The following is a 7,752-nucleotide window of genomic DNA, read 5'->3' on the forward strand; positions in this document are numbered from 1 at the left end:
ATTGAGCTTCTCCAGCGGTTTTTTCCACAGATGCAATCGATCTGATTCCTATACATACCATCAGATGAAATCCATGTGTATAATCTACGTTTATGTCTCTTAAAAACACATTTGCAATGAATAAGTCATTGTACAAAATTCAATCATTCTACATATATATACACACACACACACACACACACATCCATATTTATTGCTGTTTTATTCATACTATAAGGAGATGGAAACAACTCAAGTGCCCATCAACAAATAAATGGATAGAAAAACTATTATATATTCACACAATGGACTACTACACAGCACTGAAAATCAAGGAACTCATAAAATATTTCACAACATGAGTGACTCTGAAGGACACTAGGCTGAGTGAGATATCTCTATCACAAAAGGACAAATACTGCATAACATCACTGTTATAAAATAGGACTTACATGAGGGTTTGGGAGAAAACTAAGAGAGGATAAATAATGAATAATGCATTGGAACAGATGAAGGAAAGGACTGCTTAAAAAGACTATATGATTAGACTTTATTTGTATGATGGTAGTCCAGACCAAGAGGTACATTGCAAAGTGGACTGGGGAGGGGTGGGAGGGTGGGAAAAAACTGTGCAACAATGAATGAATATTTTTTTAAGTGAACTGGGGGGGCACAGGGAGGAAAATGTGCAAATAATGATTGAATGAAAATCAAACTTTTCTGTAGCTTTCATTAATATCACAATTTTAAAATTTGTTTAAAAATTATTTTTTAATCGTAGTCTTTTTAGATATTTGCTAATTTCCTTCTTTCTGATGCTTCAACCTTTTCCAGGATTCTCCCAATAGATCATGCATTGCATTCCTAAAGAGACCAGCATAAAGCAAGAGAGTTGTAGTCGAGCAAGGGGTGAAGTGAAGAACGCATGTTCTCTGAGTTTTCACTAATTCAGTTATTTTTTTCACTTCATGCAGTGGAATGAGAAGACTTATCAATGAGCACACTTAAAAGCTTGAGATCCAGACCAGGTTTTTGCTCTCAATGGTATGAGTCAAAACCAACTCATAGTTGGCCCTCCAGCGGGTTTTCAGGGACCATTAATCTACAGGAGATTTCCCATCTTTCTTCCACAGAGCAACTGGTAGATTCAAACTGTCTGACTTTGGGTTAGCACCACAACTCTTACCCATTAGACCACCAGAGGCATAAATCATTAAACCTTTGTGGGTGAAGGAAGATTCTGAAGAAAATATTTCTAGCATGTCTAAAGAACAGAAAATAAGACATGGGAGCACAGTGCCATGAGCATCTTTCTGAAAGGGCCAAAGGCAGTGAGAATAGCACAGCCCCTCACCACCCAGAGCAGAAAGCATATAAAGAGCCTGTAGCTCAGCCCCATGGTAACACTAAAGCCACACCAGCTACAAGAGGTTTGTCTATTTGTTGTTGACTCACAGAATTGAGCCTAGAGTTGTGGTATGAAGAATGGGGCTTATTAGGGAAATAGGTTGGGCTGTGGAGGGGTAAAAAATATCACCCAATGCAAGTTGAGGTAGTCCAGCAGTCCCAATCCAGATTAACAGCAAAACACAATTCCTTAATTAGTAAAAATTCTGCTTTCAGTTCAGCAACACAAAATCTAAAATCCTCAATCATCCAGCAAGCTTCTCTTTCAACTATCTGGCAAAAACAACAAAACCTTTAACTGTGAACTTTATCTCAGGGCTTCTCTGGTTATATTTGCCACAGTTTCTGCACAGCAATGCCATAGTCTCTCCACCACCATCACCAGGGTCTTACATCAAGAACCTCGCTCTCACAGAATCTTGCTCCAGTCTCCCTCAAGTCTTGCAACTCAGTGTGGGAAGTTCTCTCACTCTTATTCTCTCTCTCTCTCTCTCTCTCTCTCTCTCTCTCTCTCTTCCTTATCCCACAGCTGTTGATGATTTGCAAGACCATGTGTCTGCAGTTAAGATAACTGGAGACCAGAGGGAGCTAAGGTAATGGCTAAAAAAAGCTAATTTTAGGCTAGCACCACATTCCTCTATATCACACTCCTTCCCTCCAACCCTTCTACCATCACCACCTCCCATCAATGTGGCAAACTGATCAACAAACGCTATACACCTAATATTAGCATCTGTATGCTGAGCAAATTGTCCAAGAAGCTGGACTTTATGAAAAGAAGTGTGGCATCAGGATTGGAGGAAAGCTCATCAACAACCTGAATTATGCAGGTGACACACCTTTGCTTTGTAAAAGTGAAGAGGACCTAAAACACTTGGTGCAGTGGATCAAGGAGTATGGCCTTCAATATGGATTACATCTCAGTATCAAGAAAACAAAAACCCTTACCAATGGGTCAATAGGCAACATCGTGATAGATGGAGAAAAGATTGAAATTGTCAAAGATTTTATCTTGCTTGGATTCAAAGTCTACATCCTTGGTACTAGCAATCAGGGAACATTTAGCATGAGGAAAGTCTGCTGTTAGAGATCTCTCCAAAATCTTGGAAAGCAATGATGGATGGCAGTTTAAATATTAAGGTGCTCCTGATTCAGGCCACAGTCTTTCCAATCAACTGTTATGCATCTAAGGGCTAGAAAATAGATAAAGATGATTAAAGAAGAACTCAATGTATTTGAGTTGCGGTGTTGGAAAAGAGTAGTGACTATCCCATGGACTGCCCAAGGAACTAACAGTTATGTGTTGAAGTAAGTGCAACCAGGATGTTCATTGGAGACAAAGTTGGTGAAGCTTCTTCTGACATCCAAAAACTTCTCCAACAGGGTAAAAAGGGAAGCCACAGACTGGGAAAAAGTATTTCAGAATAACATATCAGATAAGGGACTTATATCCAGAATTTAGAAAATACTTGAGCACCACAACAAGATAAAGGTAAATAATCCAATAGAAAAATGGGCACAAGGTATGAACAGACACTTCACCAAAGAAGACATTCAGATGGCTAACAAGAACATGAAGAAATGTTCAAAATCCATAGCTCTAAGAGAGATGCAAATCAAGACAACTATGAGTTATCATCTTATCCCAGTAAGACTGGCAAAATTTAACAGAACAGCAAGCAACAAATGCTGGCGAAGTTGTGGAGAGACTGGAACCCTTATTCACTGTTGGTGGGAGTGTAAAATGGTGCAACCACTGTGGAAGGCGATATGGTGCTTTCTCAAAAAGTTGCAAATAGAGATACCATTTGACCCATATACCCATGTTTATCGCGGCTTTGTTTACAATAGCAAGGAGTTGGAAACAACCCAAGTGCCCATCAACAAACGAATGGATAGAGAAGCTGTGGTATATTCACACAATGGAATACTACGCTGCATTGAAAAACAAGGAACTTATGCAATATTTTCAAAATGGGTGACCCTGGAAGACATTATGCTGAGTGAAATATCTCAGTCACAAAAGGACAAATCCTGCATGGTGCCACTGTTATAAAACAGGACTGACCTCGGGGTTGGAGGGTGACTGAGAAAGATGGGTTCAATAATGTATACTGCATTGAAACAGATGGGGGAGAGAACTGTTTGGAGGGAATATGTGATTAGGTATTTTTGTCATGACCGGAGTCCAGAGCGAAGGCTGCATAGTGAAGTGGACCTGGAGGAGGGATTGTAAAACAATGAAAGAATTTTTCTTTTACTTTTCCAAGAGAGTAGTGTACTGGGGGATGGGGGGGTTGGAGGGGAGAAAAGTGCAACAATGAATGAATGGAAATCCAACGTCTCTGTAAATTTTCATTGAAATTAATAATAAATTTTTCAAAAGAAGAAAAAAAGAGAGAGAGAAAAAGCAGACCATTTCAATCCACTAGTAGAGTATTGATAGCGAAGCAAGCTATAATTGTTAACAACTTCAACCTCTTCTCCATCTATCATGATCCTGCCAGTAGGCTCAGTGGTAAGAATCTTTGTTTTCTTGATGTTGAGTTTCAATCCATATTGAAGACTATAGTCTTTGATCTTTACTTACTTTCTCGACATGAAATTGTTATTGCAAAGCCAAGGTTCTGCCACCTGCCACCAGAAAAGACAATCTTGGGGATGACGGTTGAATTGGAAAAAAGCAGAAGTTTTATTTTACGCTGGTATACTGTTGGCAGGGAGTATAAGCTTCCCAAATACATCTCGCTGTCTTGGAAACAGGAGGGCAGGACAGTGGAATTTGAGACATTTTTACAGTATCTTCTTTTGTTTTTCTTGTAAGTGACCATGTTCTGGATTGGTTGATCTGGTCTTATCAATATTCTGGAGACAGTTGCTACTATTCACATGTTGTGACTTAAGGGGAGTTAACTCCCAGCCACAGATTACAGAAAACAGATGGGAAAGGACAACAAAGGTCTTTAGTTTGATAACTTGGCTAGACTGAGAGAAAGTCTGTTCCTCCTCCTCTGTGATATTATGTGGCTATTATTATATCCATTAGTTGTAAAAGTGAGTCTTTTGCCTTTTGCCTGAGGTTTTATAAGATGTTAGTCTTCTCTTACTTTATTGTCAGTTAGAAAATTGTTTCTGGGCCTGAGCTTTTACCTGTATAGATGGGAGGGAATAGAATCTTTGTTATGGGTCGAGGCACTGTACCTGCTCCAAAATGATACTTAAGCTTCAGGGAACTGAGACAATCCAGAATTTAATGGAAGATGCTCTGGTCTTGAGTCTCTCATAGTAGACAGTAGGATGTTCATAATCTAACGCCATATGGTGATAGTTCATAACACCCATCATCTCCCTGTCCAGCCCAGTGATTATTGTTGTTGTTGTGTGCTGTTGAGTCACTTTTGACTCATAGCAACCCTATGTACAGCAGCTGTGAACTCGGCTCTATCTTGAGCCAACCTCATTGTATCTAACATACCTTCCCCCGTTTCCCCAGTCAATCCATCTTATCCAGGGTCTTCCTCTCTTGTGCTGCCCCTCCACCCTTCCAAGCTTGATGTCCCTCGCCAAGGTCTTATTCCTCCTTGTAACACACCCAAAGTATGTCAGACAGAGCAACAGAATCCTTGTCTCTAAGGAGCATCCTGATTTCACCCTCTCTAGGATTAACCTGTTTGTTCTCCTAGAAGTCAATGGTATATTCAACACTCTTCTCTAGCACCACAACTCAAAGGCATCAAATCTCTATCATCTTTAGTCATTGTCCAGCTTTCTGATGCAAATCAAGCAATTGTGAAGACCATCACTTTGTTGTTGTTGTAGTTGTTGTTGTTGTTTGTTGTTGTTGTTAAGTGCTGTCGAGTCTCAGGCAACTCATAGCGACCCTATGAAGGAGAGTCCTCTACACTTGGGTGCCTTTCATCCTCTCTCCAGGTTCATAGGGTTTCCGGAGGCAAGCTGTTATGAAAGTGGATGCCACTCCTCCTTCCAAGCTTGTTTTAATCAGGGAGCTCCACCCCACTCTCTGTCTGCATTGGGTTGCCAACCATTAGCGCATTTGACACATCAGTGTCACAGTATTCAGCCTCACAGCAACCACAAGTGATCATGTACACCAGGGCTATACGACCTAGAGGAGTGTCTGAACAAAAACAAGGAAAGGCCCAAGGGCCACAGATTAAAAGTCACCCACCTGTGGCTTGGTAGCATCGCTTTCTGTCCACTGGGCCAGCTGATCTCTGTCTCTGTGTTGATATTTCCATGATGCTATGTGCTCACTCTAGCAGCACATATACTAAAACTCCTATAATGCTTAGAGTTTAAACCACAGGGTTTCGTCCAACAAAGTTTCAACCACAAGGTTTCTTCCAAAAAAGAGTATGCCTTTCCCAGAGTGCTGTGTGAGGACTGCACAGTGCATTTCTGTGACCTCCACAACCACCAGGAAAAGTTCCCAGAGGCCCCTGCTTTTCCGTGGCTCCAGCTCTGCTGCTTGAGTCTGGAGAAGGTCATTCTTGAAGCCTCAATCTACACTTCAGCTGGGGGGCCAGGGGAGAGGGGGCATTGAGAAACAAGCAACTGGCTCTCTAGTATCTGAAATATGAGGTCATCTCTACAATTTAAAAAATCATTAAATAAAGTTTGAGATAGACTCCAACAACCATTGACACACAAAAAAAGATAAATTGTCCAAACTGGCTAGGGGTTTATAGTTTGGGTAAGTAAAAAGAACAATTAATGTCTATACGACTTTCCACCTATGGCTTTTTTTGGAGAAAATAGTTTTCTCAGCTTCAGCTTTCTCTGAAGAAAGGCTAACAGTTGCACTACAGATTCTAAGCACCCAGTGCCACAATGGTTAAGTGCTTGACAACTACTAAAAAGTCAGCAGTTCGAACCTACCAGCTACTATGCCAGAAAGATGCCTGCTTCCATAAACTTTTATTTATTTAATATTAACCCTTGAAACCTTCCGGAGGGGTTGTTCTAATGTGCCCTACAGGGTTGCTATGAGTTTAAATGAACTTGCGTTGACTTCTCAGAGTGAAAGTCTGGCCATGCCTGCTTCCTGGCTGGCAGGGGGAGAGAGGGAATACTGGTTCCTCAGGGGAGGGACTGAGCAGTCAGGAGCCTGACCCAGTGACAGAGGTTGAGGCTCACCGTACAACAGTGAATATCGCTGACACCATATTGTGTCAAATAAGTCATGGAAAAGTGATCTCGTTTTTCCTGCTTCTGGCTAGTTAGTTGTTTTTATCTTCATTGGTGATTTATGTCGTAACTACTTTTTCACTGAAGATGTTTTTCTGAGACTGACCATCTGGATCAGTGACGCCGAAGGACAGCAGAATGAAAGGGGAGGCTCAACCTTGGCTGATAAGGAGATGAAGCAGAGAAAATAATGTTCCTTACAGTTACCTCCTTCCTGTGTCCTTGGTTAGTTCCTTACTGAGTATTTGTGTTCATTATATAAGCCTGTCAAATGAGAAGCCAAAAACAGGGCTAATGTCAGAGCGCTAAGGAGAAGCTCAGTCTTTCCCATTGGTGGACACCTCCTGATGAACTTCTTTTTTTTTCTGAAACCTGAGTTGAGTAAATTAGGTCGAAGTTTGGATAACACAGGGACAAGAACCTTTCAATCATCAGAGCAAGGGCCTGAATTAGAAAGCATTCACTCCTTCATGACAACTGGGGATGAAATTTCTTTTCCAACAAGCTAAGAGGAAGGCAGAGTGAAACTTAAAGAAAAAGATAAAGAAATGGTGATCTAAAGTGAAGCAACCTGTGTTCACAGAGCCTGGCGAAGGGAAGAAAGCCAACACCTGGGGCGGTACTAAAACCAGTCATTGTGCCTAAAGTCAAGATTGAGTAACAGCTTAAACTTCTCACCCAGGGCTCCAAGTCACCTGATCCCCCTACATGCTCACAAAAATATGTTGTTAATAGTCAGCTGGTTTCAATAACCGACACAATCAAGTCCCTGAAACTTTTCTTTTAGGGCCTAAAACCTCTTTAGGTGAAAACAATCTCATGTGACTTCTATTTCCCACAACTGTTTACTTCCTTGCAATGTTTGCTGCCAGACATGAAAATCAATAACTAGTGATTGTGTCGAGATAAAATTAATAGTAATGAAATGGCTTTACTTCCACTTTTTTAATCTATGCAATAATTTGAGCTCAAATGAACAAAACAATAAACTGTCATATCATTACATTACATTACATTACATTACATTACATTACATTACATTACATTACATTACATTACATTACATTACATTACATTACATGAAAGTTTTCCAAAGAAGGGTGACCCAACAGAGTGTGGAAACAATAGAGCAATATCATTGATTTCACATGCTAGCAA

Source organism: Elephantulus edwardii, unplaced genomic scaffold (assembly GCF_000299155.1).
Source record: "Elephantulus edwardii isolate Elephantulus edwardi_28Jun2011 unplaced genomic scaffold, EleEdw1.0 scaffold00028, whole genome shotgun sequence".
In the NCBI taxonomy this organism is placed as follows: Eukaryota; Metazoa; Chordata; class Mammalia; order Macroscelidea; family Macroscelididae; genus Elephantulus; species Elephantulus edwardii.